Genomic DNA, 17169 nt, shown 5'->3' with positions numbered 1-17169 from the left:
GCAAAAAGTCCAACTGGCATTATATATTACACACACAGAGGAGAGAGAGAAAATAGCAACATGAGTTTATGCTACTAGAAGTCAAGAGAGTAGCTACCCATGGAGTGGGCAGTCAGAAAGAAGCATGTAGTGGTAATGTTTTGTTTCTTGATCTGGGTGCTGGTTACAAGGGTGAGTTCAGTTTGTAGAATTATTTTGAGCTGTAGACTTATGATATGTGTATTTTTTTGTATGTATGTTCTATTTCAATAGAAAGTAAAACAATCAGTTCCCCATATCTAAGTGGCCCAGGGCCAGAGAGCCAGTGGAAGGCCCCACCCAGGGCCCCACACACCATCCCTTCGACAGTTCTTCCAGCCTTCTGCCCCACAGGGAGCCCCACACTATTCCTCCTCATCTTTTCAAAGTATAATCAGATCGAGGCCAAAGGGCAAAAAGCAAACTAGATCACTCTGAGATAGCGCCAACCCCAGGCACCGGCTCCTTCGGAATGTCAGTGTGTTTTGAAGACGCCTTACAGCTGCCACTAACGTCTTGTGCTAAACGATCTCGAGGACAGAAGTCTCTGCTGTCCTAAATGGCTCACTTAAATGGACTTCTTTTAAAATAATGCTCTAAATGGGCAAGTCTATTTATAAACATCTATGAAGAAATGCTTAGATACTCGGGACCACTTGAGGAAGACACCAGAAATAAAATGTAGCCGAGAGAATGTAGAACGGTTGACAGCCACCCTGCAAGAACTACAGTTATAATAACTGACTGTGTGATTGGCCATAATGTATAATAATCTACAATTATAATCATAGCTGAACACATCTTTAAGATTTTATGTATAGTCTCAACTCAAGGCATCAAATTATGGGCTGAGAATCATTTTGAATCACTCCAATGTTGATTTTAATATAATAAACTCAACATGACATTACCACTCATATTCTTTCCACATTCTCCTAATAATTTCAGGTTAAAAAATCAATTAAGACCTTTGATCACATTAGAACACAGAGACTGGTCTGCTTGTGAATGCTGATCAGGAAGAAGCAGGAGTTGTAATCAGATCCACTGACCTAACAATAAACAGCAGCCACAGTGGATAGATGGGCAGATTTTAAGGATTCAAGAAAGCACAGTAATCCTCCCTTATACAGGGCCCATATACAGTGCAAATTCCAATCCTTTACATTCAAATGTTTCTCATAACAAACAAATTCATACTGTGTATCTGTCCATTAAATAAACCACTGTTTAAACACTTTTTTTAAAATCTGACTTTATTTAGATCAGCTATTAAGGGAGCATAAATTCAAGATTACACCTTTCAATAGGAAATTATAACTGCAGAATTAAACTATTCTATATTGCATAGTTTATAAATGTTCTAAAATGCCTCTCAGAGAAGAATATCCTTAATTTTTAGGAGCCTCGTTCCCAAGTATTTAGGATAATGTGTCATGATGTCTGTAATCTGCAGGTTTCAGCAGAAAAATATACAAACTTCACACACACACACACACACACACACAGTGGCAAAATGCCAACCACTATTAAATGTAAGTAGTGGGTAGGTAGGAAATCCTGCACATTCTTTTAATTCTTCAGTATGTCTGAAAATGTTTATAATAAAACGTTGCATAGAAATGTTTACTCACCTTTCAAGTGGATGGCTGTCTTCTTCCTCCTAATGAAAAATGAATGGCTAAATATGCCCACAGGCACATTCAGGGATCGTTCATGCTGCCCTCACCCTGCAAGAATAAGCAAAACAGCATGTTATCACCAACGACTTGCATTAAGTTAATGCTACCTCACTTGAGAAAATGTTCTCAGTATATGACAAGTCTCTAGATTAAAATACTGTTGTAACTATTTGTTTTTTAAGCAAAAAGAGAAAAGAATGATCCCATCACATACTGAAGGTGGGAACAACTGTTAACCTCTCCACCCTGTGACCTTCTGGAACAAAGGAATTCCTCAGTAAGTTTCTTTTCATTCACATCAGTTTCAGGGTAGTGATGTAGCCCAAACTTCCACTCAAATGAAAACTGGAGCTTCAAGGGCCTGAGCTTCACTCTGGATTTCTGAGACCACACCTAGAAGCATCCCCGGACACTCTTAGAATCACACCAGAACCTCTGATCCCCATGACCCAATCTACTACTGTACTCAATTACAGGACATGCTACGGGGCACCAGAGTTCTGTGGCCTGCAAGTCACATTCCTGCTGCCTCCCCCACACCTTACATTTTGACATTATCTATTATAATGGATCTTCCCCCACAGCCCTGCAAGGTAAGCAGAGGTTACTGATTCCATTTTCCAGAGGAGGAAGCTAAGTGTCAGAGATGATGCATGACAAAAACATTCGACTAGAAAACAACAGAGATGAAATTCCAACTTAGGTCTTCTGACCCTAAGCTCAGGACTCACCATACAGGTCATCCCCTCCCTTCTCACCCCCCCCCCCCCACCACCACACACACACACACACTCCCAACAGGATGCTCTCCTAAAAGCCAATCTCAAAGCAAAATGGCCAAACAACACATTCACGTGCCATTGGGGGATGAAGAGTGCTAGTTTGTTCCCTGAGAGCATATATTAATAATCATTCTTAATAGTGCCAGTCATAATTTATGATTACCAATTACTATAATTACTTTTAAACACAATAACCCTATTTTTGACATTGTGTGTGTGTATATTTCCTTTTTCCCCCTTCTTTCTCAAGAAAGCACGCTGTTGGCCAATAAAAGTAAAACCAGCACCACATGGCACTCTTGATGATTCTTATCTCTGCCACAACAAAAGGCAATTAACTTGCTATTGAGGATTTTCCATTCATTTTTATAGAGTGCAGAATATAATATAATATAATATAATATAATATAATATAATATAATATAATGACATAGACACTGCTCCACAATAAAGATGGAAGCAGCATTTAAAAAAAAAAACTACAGTTGGGAGAATGTAGTGTCCCTACACAATGGCCTAAAGTGGCCTTTCATCTGTTGGTCGCCAGAATTCTGCAAGCACAGGGATTTCAGGGTATCAGTGTTTAACCTGAACCTGCGAAGGTGCTGGCAGAGAAAAGCTTGAGGAAAGCTAGTCAGGGACCCCTGCACCTGGCTTTCAGTCCTGTCTCCTCAACCTTAGCTTGAGTAAAACTCCAGAGAACCTCTCCAAGCTGCCTCCTCAACCTGCGGGCTGAAACACCTGTTCACAAGGACAGTGCAACCCACAAAGGAGATAAGATGTGACTCAATGACTCACAACCTCAGCACTTAGACCCCAGGAAAACTCACCAAGAAGTTATTCCAGGAGCTACACAAAATCAAGGAAAAAACATGATGCACCTTTGGAAACATCAACTTGACTCAAAGTTTTGATGAGGATAAGGAAATGAATCAGTAATTTAAAAGTTGTTAAAATGAAAACAAATAGGCATTTTGGAGTAGAATGTCATCATTGCATAAATCTTTAAGCTAAAACTCCTTACCTGCCTAGTTCATTTCTAGCTACACCCTTATGTGTCAGGGAGGGGTGGACTCTCCTTTATCATTAAAGGTGGTCTTGGGAGAACATGTGAAGTTGGTAGGGATTTTATATCACAGTGAGCCCTGAAAGCTACCCATGGCCCTTGGTCTGAAGAATTCTCTTCAAAACCAGGAATCTCAGATTTCTCCAGATCTAGGTCAGGGAGACGAAGGCTAGGCACACACAACCCCTCTGCACCACACATCCTGGCATAAGGATCACTGAAAGTCCTCTCTTCACTGCCCTTCCCACCAGCTTCCCTGCCCATGCACACCCTGTCAGGCAGGTTCTTGCCGTTCAGGTACCCAGTTTGTAACACTGACTTTTCTTCAGCCCCATACTGACTGCTCACACATTCAGCACTCACAGTAATTTTCACTTATATGGACGGCTGCATCACTACTAAAGAAAAATGAGCTTATCAATTTAGTTTGCCTCTAAATACTTTTTACTGTAAAATATAATACATTAAAAAGTACATAACTGTGGTAGCCAGCCCCCAAAATAGCCCCCAATGATCCCGCCTCCAATAGGCATGCTCTGTGTAGCCCCTCCCATGTGACTCAGGTTGGCATGAATAATCAGTACAACATTAGGGAAATGAAGGTGTGTGACCTAAAGGCTGGGTCAGCCCTGGCCATTTTGGCTCAGCAGTTAAATCATTGGCCCATGGACCAAAGGGTCTCAGGTTCGATTCCTGGTCAAGGGCACATGCCCTGGCCCTGGTCAGGGTTGTGCGGGAGGCAGGTGATCAATGTGTCTCTTTCACATCGATGTTTCTCTCTCTCTCTCCCTCCCTCCTTCCTTTAGGAAGCAATGGAAAACTATCTTCAAGTACGGATTAATAACAACAAAAAAAGGCTAGGAGAAAGGGCAGCTTCTCTCTCACTCTTGGAAGGAAAGCTGCCATGTCTCAAGGACATTCAAGTGCTCTAAAGATGAACCCACGTGTTGAGGAACTGAGACCTCCTGCAGCCAAGGGAAGCAGCCTTCTGAGGAGCAGACCCTCCAGCCAGCCATGCCTTCAGAGGTGGCTGCTTCGGCTGGTATCTTGACTGCAATGCCATGCGAGACCCCGATACAACCACCCAGCGAAGCTGCTCCTGACTTCCTGACCCTCACAGAAACTGTGTGAGATCAGAAATGTTTATCAGTGTTTTAAGCTGCTTATTAAACAGTGATAACTAATATAACAACATGTCAGATTAAAGAATAATAAAATAAATCCCATGTACAAAATACCCAGTTGATGCTGCTGGTTTGGGATTTGTTTTTCTGTTTTTGGAAGACCTGTGTGCCCCTTCCTGGTGACCCCCCACCATTCCTCCTTGCCCTGCCTCCCTGCACATATAACCACCAGCCTGAATTCTGGGTTAATTATTCCTTTCCTCTCTATGACTTTACCACATACGTAGTCTCAATACATTGTTCCATTTTGCCTGGTTGTAAGCCTACTGTAAATGAAACAGATTGTATGCATTCTAAGACTTGCCTCTTACGAGTTTGAGATTCATGTTGACTCGTGTGGCTACAGTAGATTTTTCTCCACCATACAGTTCTCACTGAATGAACATATGCACAATTTACTGCTCTATTCTACTGCTGAGGATCATCTGGGGAGTCTTCAGATTTTTGCTGTATGAATAACGCTGCCATTTACATTCTAATGCTCCTCGCGCAGAGGACCCAGCAAGTTTCTCCAGGGCAATACCTAGGAGAGGAGAGCTGGGCTTGGGGCTGCAGTGTTCAACTCTCCGAAGGAATGTCCAACTGTTTTCCAAAGTGGTTGTGCACAACTGACTCTTAAGCCACCTTTCTAGTCTCTCTCCAAATAAGAGGCATGCCTGTTTTGCTAATTACCAGCAAAGCTTTCAATCAACAAAAGGAAAGCTTTTCCTATTTGCAGCATCACTACTGCAAATAAACAGTACTCCAAAGTAATGGCCCAGACAGCTGGAACGTATTAGTCACAGGACATCAGTACAGCCTTCAGAATAATGATACAGACCCGCCAGCACCACACACTGCCCACAGGGGTTAAGTCCAATTGGATTTCTAGACCAATGTTAAATTCAGACTGTTTTCCTCCTGGTGGACTGAAATCCATGGTCTTATCTTATTGCTGTCATCTCAGAGAGGGAAAAAATTAACTCGCATGCAACCCAGCCAAATTCAAGATTAAAGCAGGAAAGTCAAATCATTTCAATGAAATCGTAATTTGGGGTTTTTCTTTTAACAGAGAGCTAGTTATGTTTTTTACATTTTCACCTATAAAATGAGATTTTTATTTACTATACCTCATTTTATGTGTAGTAATTCTACAAAAAATAATACTTATGTATCCTCTACACAAAATGATGTTCTTGTAGATTTAGTTCATTCAACTTAAGTGGCAACAGTAACTTTTATGATAATGTATATATTTCGAGTAAAAACAATATCAAACATTATGTTAGCATTAAATACAAAAAAAAATTCTTTCAACTGAGCAGGAAGAAGAGAAGAAATACTACTGTAAATTTCAAAGAGGTTCATATGTTGCTGAACAGAACAATGGCACTAGATGAGCAAAATGAGGTCATTTCAACTCAACCTCTTGATAGTTCTTATTTGTCTCTTTACAATCATTTACCCCTATGAAGTAGAAAACTATAATTACAGCCATTTTACAGACAGAGGAAACTGAGGCACAAAAAGCAATTAAGTTGTACACAACCACACAGCTGATAAGTGGCAGAATAAGGATTTGAACCCAGAAGGTTTACTTCACAATCCATTTTCATAACCACTATTCTGGGCAGCTTCTTCAGTCCCCAGACCAGCCGAAAGGCCCTGCAATGGTGACAATTATAAAAGCTACCTGTTCCTAAGCATCGACAACATGCCAAGCACTTGTTAAATGCCCTGCTGCATCATTTTTAACCCTCCCACTTCGCCACCTGGCGTGTATTATTCCCATTTTATGGCTGAAGAAACTTAGGCTCTAGGAATTTAAGTAACTTGACCAAAATCACATAGGCAAAAAAATAAAAATGGTGGAGATACTACTTGAACCTTGTCTCTGACTTCATAGTTCATGCTCTTTCTACGGTGGGCCTTCTAGACAAAAGAAAAGTACCTAATCCCAGGATCTGTGGTAGAAAAGTTTGACCTTAGGTCCTAGAAAAGCACCTCTGAAAGAAACATATGCCAAATTGGGAGAAGGTGTGCTGGCCTTCTGGGTGAGCGGTGGTGGCAGCTGCCATACCTCCATGACAGGCAGAAGCGGAGTGTGTGCCAGTAAGACCAGCAGGCACAGTGGGAAAAACTGGGTTAGATACCACCTCCTCATGGGTTACAATGGACAGGTCAAATGGCCTCTCCACACAATGTTTTCATCTGTAAAATGGGGCTATCTTTTTAAAAGTTTTCATTGAATTTATTCAGGTGACACTGGTTAATAAAATTATATAGGTTTCATGTGTACAATTCTGTAATACATCATCTGTACATTGTATTGTGTGTTCTCCACCCCAAGTCAAGTCTCCTTCCCTCATCTTGTAAAATGGGGCTATCTTTTATTTCAAAGGGTTGTTGTGAGAATTTAAGAGACTAACACATAAAAGGGACCTGGCACACAGTCGGCGTCAGACACGTGCTTAACTACTGGAGGAGTGAAAACGTGCTCTAGCCATCTAACTACCGGAGGAGGGAAAACGCGCTCAGCCATCTAACTACCGGAGGAGTGGAAACGCGCTCAGCTATCTAACTACCGGAGGAGGGAAAACCCGCTCTAGCCATCTAACTACCGGAGGAGGGAAAACGCGCTCAGCCATCTAACTACCGGAGGAGGGAAAACGCGCTCAGCCATCTAACTACCGGAGGAGGGAAAACGCGCTCAGCCATCTAACTACCGGAGGAGTGGAAATGCGCTCAGCCATCTAACTACCGGAGGAGTGGAAACGCGCTCAGCCATCTAACTACCGGAGGAGTGGAAATGCGCTCAGCTATCTAACTACTGGAGGAGGGAAAACGAGCTCAGCCATCTAACTACAGGAGGAGTGGAAATGCGCTCAGCTATCTAACTACTGGAGGAGGGAAAACGAGCTCAGCCATCTAACTACCGGAGGAGTGGAAACCCGCTCTAGCCATCTAACTACCGGAGGAGGGAAAACGCGCTCAGCCATCTAACTACCGGAGGAGTGGAAACGCGCTCAGCCATCTAACGACAGGGGGAGTGGAAATGCGCTCAGCTATCTATCTACTGGAGGAGTGAAAACGTGCTCTAGTTTCTAACTGAAAAAGCAAGGGGCCAGCCTGAATGATGATACCCTTGCTCCACAGATAAAACCCTGCATGCTCCATGATGGAAGACTTGACCATTTGTGAAAGGCCATCTTTGTATCGTGATTTTTAAAACTAGTATTATGATTTTTCTCTTTCTGTCCTACCCTAATTAGAATAACCTTTGCCAACTAGATCAACCCTTTATGATATTAGTAAAAGTCAGGCATTCTTTACATAAACATGGAAGCTGGAATGCACTCCAAGTAAAGCATTTGGCTCATTTAACTTTTCTGTTACTGACTTTAGAAAATCTTAAGTACTCATTTCAAACAGCAACATCTCTTCAAAGTATTTCCCGTTTCCTGGGAATCATCCCAAATTACCTAGCCAATAACAAAAAATCTTGACTAAATGACTAGTAAATGACAAAAATAATTTCAGCAACACTTCATACACCAGTGCAATGACAGATAAGGTTCCTCCATTGCAGCCCTTTTGCTAAGCTTAGGTATTCAAAATATGAAATGGCCCTGGCCAGTTTGGCTCAGCAATTAGAGTATCAGCCCACAGACCAAAGAGTCATGGGTCCAATTCTGATCAAGGGCACGTGCCTAGGTTACAAGTTTCCCAGCCCCAAGCAGGGCTATGAGGGAGGCAACCAATCAATGTGTCTCTCTCAACATCAATGTTTCTATATATGCACCTCCCTCCCTTCCACTTCTCTAAAAAATAAAAAACTCAATGGCAAAAAAAATTTTTTAAGAAAATAAAATATGAAATGTAAACTTAGAAACAGGCCACTCAGGTTAGCTACCAGCAATCTCCACAGTGACTGGTCCTTTTCACGTTTACAGGAGGGATGGGGGAGCAGTAGTACCTACAGCACTGTAGTTCTGCTTTGCAAAATTGGTCCAACCCCATCTTTCTTGACCAAATGATGCAATCAATCAGTGAGCTACACAGAGAAAACAGAGAAACATGTTCCCTAAAAGAAGAAGAAAAAAAAAGGCTGATTCTTGTGTTGGTTCTATTTGATCCAGAGTGACTACCAAAGGGCAATTTTCCAGAGGGAGGTGGCCAGGGAGGGGCAGAAACAGCCTCAGTAAAGTGGGAGGTGTTTGAAGAGAACAGGGGCAGCCCTGCCAATGGCTGCTCAGTGTGCATCACAGACCAGGCCTTCTGCTGAGCACGTGTCCTACATTATTCTTCAAAACTCTCACTCAATAACCTTCAGAGAAAATATTATAATGTAGATCCCTATTTAACAGGTAAGAAGTCAGAGAGAAAAACACAAATACCATATTACTTCACTTATATGAGGATCTAAAAAAACAAAATAAACAAATAAAAAGAATCAAACTAATAGATACAGAGAACAAATTGATGGTTGTCAGAAGAGAGGGGAGTTGGGGGGATGGGTGAGAAAGGGGAAGAGATTAAAAAGTACTAATTGGCAGTTACAAATTAGTCCTGGAGATGTAAGGTCCAGCACAGTGAATAAAGTCAATACTATTGCAATAACTGTACAGTGTCAGGTGGGTACTAGACTTATTGGGGTGATCACTTCGTAAGTTACATAAATGCCTCATCACTATGTTATATACCTGAAACTAATATTTTATATCATCCGTAATTTTAAAATTTTTTTAAACAAACAACAGATTATATAGATATTTCAGAGATCAATAGAGTGACTGCCCAAAAAGTAAAAGAGACTACCATCGAACCTTGCACACTGTCTGACTGTAACTTTATTGGGTCCTCATTGTTCTGCCCTTGCATTTTCCATCCCACTCTACCTTCATCTTTGCTGTTAAAAGCCTAAAATTTAATGAGGCGTGTAGGAGTAGTTTTCCTGCAACAGCCTATTTCAGAGGATGCAATTTTCAAAATTTAGAATTTCCTGGAAATTAAGAATATGACTGCTGAGTGCTGGTGAGCCATTTATGCAAGTCTCCAGAATTCTAGAATGGAGAGAAATATTTCACTTTTAAAGGATTTAATAGAATGTAAAAAATACAATGTAAGGATTAATGTCACCTTATTAGTTTGTGAAGCAGGAAAATAGCTTGAAGTCAATCATATTCCCAAACTGACCAACCGAAATCTGACAAATCTTCAGCTCTGTCCACAGCAAGCCCCAGAACATCACTTAATGGGCTTCAATTCTTTCAGCCAAATGAACACGGTGAGACATACCACTCTGAGCTTTTAACCAGAACTGAAGGAAGATTAGGGAAATTAACAGTTAAAAAGTATACCTGTGTGGACCCTGAGAAAGAAGATACCTACCAAGAAGGACTCTTGGTGGCTAACTGGGCTCAAATTGAAAAGCAAGAGCCTAGCAGCCATTTCTACACAGGACCCTTACAAGCAAACTGCACTTCAGGGAGAAGCCTGCACTCAATTGCCTGCCTGCACGTCTTCCTGCCCTCTGAGCAAACCCTTTATTTATTTTTTCTTTTTTTATGTTTTTATTTATTTTAGAGAGAAAGGGAGAGAGAGAGAAACACTGATGTGAAAGAGAAACATCAATCAGTTGCCTCCCGTATGCACACTGACCAGGGATCGAACTCACAACCTGAGTATGTGCCTTGACTGGGAATCGAACCAGCAACCTTTCAGTGCATGGGATGACCTTGAGCCAACCCTTATAAAGGAGTTCCTGGGATCCTATTTCAACCAACAGAACTGAGGCTTCCCCAATCCAATCAAAGCTGCATAGTTCTATCCCCAACAGCACCTTCATTGACCAATCAAAATGACTCCATTCTGACCAATCAGGATAGTGCCTTTTTTGGAGTTCTAATTTGCATTATGATAGACCAATCAGGGACCAGAGGCAGGGGCTTCTGTCTATAAGTCAGCTCCTGCACTGGCAGGTGTGGCTCAGTTGGTTGGAGTGTTGTCAGTACACTGAAAGGTGGTGGGTTCGATTCCCAGTCAGGGTACATACAGGAGGCAACCAATTAATGTTTCTCTCTCACATCAATGTTTCTCTCTCTCTCTCTCTCTCAAATCAATGAAAAACATATCCTCAGGTGAGTATTATATATATAATATAAATAAAAAATATATATAAATAATATATATATATTATAAAAAATCAGTCAGCTCCTCTCTGGCTCTGGCTCTGAGAGTGCACTTTCCCTTTTCACCAAAGACTAAAAACTGCATTTCTCCAGCTGGGGCAGGAGCTGAAACACCAAAGACAAAACACCCAAGAAGTCTTGCCAGACCAAAGCAGTTAAAAGCATGTGGAATAGAATGCACTTTCGCTTTCCATCAAAGATTGAAGACTGCATTTCTCCGGCTGGGGCCAGAGCTAGAACACCAAAGATGAAACACCCAAGACGTCTTGCCATACCAAGGCAGAGAAGAGCAGGGGAAGCAGACAGGGCAGAGCAGAGCAAACAGAGCAGAGTGCTGTCTAGCCAGGGAGGGGCCTCATCCCAGGGCTGCCTGCCCCAGAACTGCCTCACAGCCCTGCTCCCCACAGGCTGCTCTATCACAGTTGAGCTGACTGTACTGAATCAAATGTCCTTCTTCACCACACCCCAAATTAGGGATTCCCATTGGTACTGAATGGGCACCAATGACTATCAGTTGACACCTACAAGCAAAGTCAATAGAAAGAAAACGTCCAACACCACTCCTTCTGCCAATTTTCTTTTTGGATGATTAAACGTAAAACATCAACATGATAGAACCTGGTTTTGCTGGTCAAGAAAGAGAAGAAGGAGCAGTTGACTTCAGCTCAAAGCCTGGTCTCCTTACCATTAACAACTTGCTCGCTTTGGGCAAATGTCTCCACTCCTTATTTTCCTTTCTGCATCTATAAAATGGAGATAATCATGTGTTCACATCTAGCACTCAGGCTATCAGTGCCCTGTGCCAGATGAGATCATGTCTGTGGAGGAACTTAAGGAGAATACAAAAAAAAAAGACAAATACAAGATGTCGTTACTGCTATTCTGTACTGGGGCGGGGGGTGGATATATTTCAAACACATACAGTCACATCCCAATTGCCTCTTTCAAGTCAACCACATGCGGCCCTTCAACCACAGCGGGGCTGTGGAGCAGATGCTGGAACGGATACAGACGGAAAGGTGGCGAGAAAAAAGGGTGTCTGTCCTCCTGGTTTGGGGATGATAAAACAGTTCTTTCTTATCCATTTATATTCTAATCTTTTCTGAGAGCCTATGTGTGAGACACCATGCTAGGCACTAAGAAGAATGACATTAAAAATATATAGCCTCTCAAGCATGCTCACCCTGCAAACAGCTAAATAGCCAGTCACAACCCAGCATGCTTGGGAATTACCCAGGCAGACCCAGGGGAAACACCCAACCCAGAGGTGGGTGGGTTAGGATGGCGATGCTCCTCACAAAGGAGGTGATGAGTGGAGTCTTAAAAGATGAAAATAAATTAGACAAGTAAAGGAGGGGAAAGGCATTCTAAGCAGGCAAAAGTCATGGAAGCAAAGACCTACCAAGGAAAGCAAAGGGCAGGTGAGAGGGATGACAAGAAATAAATGATGGAGACTCATGTGTTCGACTCTGCACTCGGACTTTCTCCCAGGGCAGCGGGCCCCACGCACACGTTTAAGTGGGACTAGCATGATCATCCTTGCGGTTTGGGAAGAGGTCTGTGACAAGAGCTGGGAGAACAAAGTGAAGACAGGCCGCAATTGGACAGCTATGTAGAAATCCAGGCAGGAAGTGATGAGGGCTTAATACGGATGAATGCAAGAATAACGATGAGGTAAAATGACCTTACCTTGATGACTGGAAGGATGCAGGGGTAGAGGAAAAGGAGTGGTGGATGAGTCACTGGTCCTTTCTGTCTTGATGACTGAGAAGAGGACGGTCTTTTACAAGATACTAGAAGTGCAGATTTGGCCAACAAGATGAATTCACTTTGTTCTATGCCACTTTGTACATGACTTCATGTATAGCAGGTCACTCTGTACATTTTTCACCAACTGAAATATCACATTTCTCATCATCTAGCTGGCTATTCTGAATTCCCACAGGCAAGAGGACCTCTTAAAACAGAATGGACTATCTAGGCAAGAACTCACGTCCATGCTCTCAACTTATGCATATGAGCGTAACCAACGAACACAGACAGCAGTGCTGGGGCGGAGGGGGATGCAAGAACGAAAGGAGGATGTCAATGGGGGAAAAAGGAGAAACGTCATTTAACAAAAATAAATTTTAAAAAAACACACAAAAAACTCACTTCCATGCTCTTAACATCTAGGTAGTCAAAGTGAGAACAGCCCTTACATGAAAGAGGGTAGGTGGCCCCAGGCCACACAGCCAGAAAAAGAGGGAACTAAACTTGAATCCAGCATGGCATGCCTCCAAAAGGTCAGCTTTTCATCTAGTATGCCATCCTGCTTCATGAAGGGCCTAGTACTATTAGTAATATGTAGCAAGGGCTCCACAGTCTTGTTCTCTGGCCACTTTAGTCTTCTGTGACTCTCCTCCATCTGAGAACAGTCCCAGCCACTCTGACCTACCCAGTTTCAATCCCTGGAAACATGATTCCCACTGCTGAGCTCTGGCTCAACTGTCCTGGTGCCTACTAAGCGCTGCCACACCTCTGCTTCTTCAAGTTCAGTCCAATGGCTACTTCTGATAACCGGCCACTCTGGCTCTGCAAATGCAGGAAGAATATTCCGGTTTCTATAGGAGCTATTTCTGAATTCATTTGTCCTACCTTACATCATGGCATGAAAAGTTCCTTGAGGGCAATCCTTATTTAGCTCACAGTTTTATCATTGGCCAAACATAGTATGATACTTCTCCCACCTCAATGGCTTGATTCCTGTGATAGTGTTAGCTCCGGGAAGAAGGGAGGGAGGCCACTGGAGAAGGATACAGGCCTGAGAGAGCAGCGAACCAGGCAGCAAGGCCCCTGAACCGAGAGCCCAGTGGAGATAGATAGATAGATATAAAAACTGGGGGCTGGGTATATATGTTCATTATATTATTTTCTATGTTTTTCTGTGTGTAAATATTTTCATAATAAAATGAGAATAAATAAATGTAAAGCCTCTACTCCCTGGGGAAAGAACTCATTAGTCAAACCGATTCATTTGCAAAGGTTCTAAAGATAGAAAACTTGTATTTTTTTATATGTTTTTATTGATTTTTTAAGAGACAGACAGAAACATCGATAAGAGAGAAACATCGATTGGCTGTCTCCTGCACGCCGCCTACTGGGGATCAAGTCCACAACCTGGGCATGTGCCCTGACTGGGAATCAAACCGGTGACCTCGTGGTGCTTGGTCAACACTCAATCCTCTAAGCCACATCACCCAGGCAAGAAAAATCTTACTTTAATCTATTATATTTTTAACTGCATGCTCTGCAGCTAGCTGAAGAAGCAGTCAGGAGAAAAGGTGGGGATGCTAATTTAGACAATGTCAATTCAAGCAAACAATAAAATGAGGTCCTTGGTCAGTCTAGACTTTCCTCATCCACCTCTCATGTCCATACCCTCTGTAATGGTAAATGACAAATGAAAACATGACCACTCTCTCATACCATTTGGCTTTAGGAGAGGAAGCCCTAGCAATGACCACTGCCATGTACTATACCCCTACAGTGTGCTGGGGATTGACAGACATGATCCCATAACAAATATGTAAGATGAGCATTATTATCCACATTTTACAAATGAGAAAACTAAGATTCAAACAACCCAAGTAATTTGAGTTCCCAATGACTGGCAGAGTAAGGCACCCAAACCCAACTCTGCCAAGAGTCAAAAGCCTTGGTTATATTTCCATTACACCATGATGTATGCCTCTCAATATGTGATACTCCCTCTCTCATTCTTTATAACCACCTGGGCTTCACAAACAAGTGGATCTGATCAAGAAAATCTCTGGCAGGCTGTTCAGTAAATTTAAAGAAAAAGAAAAACAAGAAATCACAGTCTTGAGATATGCAGTATCAGAAACAGTACCTCAAAATGTTAACTCAAGGAAACAGAGAAAATTGAGTGGTAAAGAAAACTAAACTGTCATAAAAGAAACACTGCATAACTATTTTAAATTGAACAGCCATACATTTGAAGGGACCTTAAAGATGCAAGTGGCAACAAAACTGTGAGAAATGAATTCCTAAAGTCAATTTCTAATACTCTGTATCTTTAAACATGTGTTACTGTAAGGAGCCCACAAAATTTGTCTTCTACAGACAGAGGATCGGGACAAACCAGAGCATATATGAGCAGGCTGAGATTTTATTCTTTATTCTTTATTCTGAATTTTCAAAAATTAAGACGAGCATATCACTTGAAATACATGCCACTTGTTTAGTCCAATAGGAGTCACATTAACTATTCCGGAAATTCAGTACAGGAGAGAAAATGAGAAAGGTCTGCCCTGGCTGGTTTGGCTCAGCAGTTAGAGCATCGGCCTGCAGACCAGAGAGTCTCAGGTTCGGTTCCCACTAAGGGCACCTACCTCGGATGCAGTGTGTCCCCACCCAGTTGGGGTCATGTGGGTGGCGAACAGTCTATGTGTCTCTCTCACATCAATGTTTCTCTCTCTATTCTCCCCTCTCCCTCCCTCCCACTCTATCTGAAGATAAATGCAAAAAAAAAAAAAAAAAAAAGAGAAAGGTCAGATTTAATCTATACATCAGTGTTTCTGACCCTGAGAGCTTATTCCTAAAATAGAGGCCTCAGTGCTCAGAAGGCCCTGCACCTTCTCCATCACTTCCCCACACAGTCTACATTTAAGGGGCCCAAACTGCTCTGACCATCCCTCTCAGACAGTAGGCACTTTTTGAGCCAAAACCAAACAATATCACAGTGCTCCACCAGCTGAACGCCCATCCCCCCACCAACCCACCCCAAAGAAAGGGGAGCCTGCACATCACAGGCTTGGGGCTGAACCTCAAATATTTACATGTCTGAATCAGGCAGAGGTGCCCGGGAAGGAGTCAGAGAAGAAACCACTGGGGAGATAAAAGGAGCAGCGGTGTAGAGAGCCTCAGAGACTCAAAGAGAGGAAAGGAAATGAAAGAAGAGTGTTGTTCCATGACAGCCGAGGAGGGGGAGGAGGGGGAGGAGGAGGAGGAGGAGGAAGCGTTCTATGCCACAGGGTCAGAAGTGATGCCACATGAGCAACCTCAGTGGGGTGGTTAGGGAAGATTCAGATCAAAAGGGGCTCAGTAGAAGATACTGTGAGTAAGAACAATCTGGAGACATTGCTCATGTTCCTATTTAGCTCAAAACCTCTTCGAGAGTGGGGCCTCTAACACTCTCAGCAGCAGACACAGAGCACTGGGTATCACTGGTCCATCAAGGGGCACACAGGCAGGGCCCTGCCTCTGCCAACCTCTCAACACCGCCTCCTAACTGTGACTTACCAGGGGGCCATAATGCGGCAGATTCTGCACCTCCGAAATCACACTTCCAGTCAACCACCAAATGCATAACTTAAAACAGACTTCACTGTAAACTGGAAGTCATTTGCCTAGAAAGCTGATGCAGTGCCAGGTTAGTGAGCTACACTCAAAATTTTAATGGAACAACAAAGAGCTAATATGCACGTATGCATAACCAGTGGACCCAGACAACAATGCTGTGGGCGGGCTTGGAGAGGAGGGTGTCTATGGGGGAAAAAGAACATATGTAACAAAAATAAATTAATAAAAAAAAGTTTAATGTTACAAAAGTATCCCAATTATCATTTCTTCCCAGAGACACATCTCTGAATATCTTGCATGTTAAACCAAAAAATTTATTCAGACAGTATTACAATTATTCCTTGAAGTAGCGTATTTGACTGACTGCCAAAAGTGATTAACTAAACATATACATTATATGACAACATATCAAACATGTATGTTATTTTGTTCTAGAGGTCACCTGTTTCCATCAAGGACTTTTCTCCAGAACTCTACACACACACACATACACACACACCTATCAGTAAAAAGACCAAGACAGATGCAAAAAAAAAAAAAGAAAATGATTAACAAAAAAAGATAATACAGCAAGAAAAAAGACTTTTATTTATTTATTTTTAATTTTTTTTTATTTATTTTAATCCTCACACAAAGATATTTTTCCATTGATTTTTAGATAGAGTGGGAGGGGGAAAGGGATAGAGAGAAACATCGATGTGAGAAAGACTCATAAATTGGTTGCCTTCTACATGACTCCGACCAGGGTCGGGGATCAAACCTGCAACCCAGGTACATGCCCCTGACCAGGAATCAAACCCACAACCTTTCGGTCTGTGGGTTGATGCTCTAAGTGCTGAGCCAAACCAGCCAGGGCAAGAATAAAGACTTTTAATATAAAAATAGAATCCACAATGCTGTCAG

General features: G+C 42.3%; 1 protein-coding gene across 5 annotated transcripts in view; it reads right to left on the bottom strand.

The window, feature by feature from the left end:
* SGMS1 (sphingomyelin synthase 1) overlaps positions 1-17169 on the bottom strand; it is a 264910-nt gene that overhangs the window by 229162 nt on the left and 18579 nt on the right. For 4 of the 5 annotated variants that reach the window (XM_036264649.1, XM_036264653.1, XM_036264648.1 and 1 more), the window contains exon 2: positions 1653-1748. The gene's annotated coding sequence lies outside the window, so the exon portion shown is untranslated. Of the gene's footprint in view, positions 1-1652; positions 1749-11587; positions 11646-12591; positions 12667-17169 lie in introns of all 5 variants that reach the window. The other variant, XM_036264650.1, reaches the window with a different exon arrangement.

The sequence above is a fragment of the Molossus molossus genome, unplaced genomic scaffold, assembly GCF_014108415.1.
Source record: "Molossus molossus isolate mMolMol1 unplaced genomic scaffold, mMolMol1.p scaffold_m16_p_17, whole genome shotgun sequence".
Lineage (NCBI taxonomy): Eukaryota > Metazoa > Chordata > Mammalia > Chiroptera > Molossidae > Molossus > Molossus molossus.
Note: the sequence above shows the minus strand (reverse complement) of the source record. Positions and strands in the feature narration are given on the sequence as shown.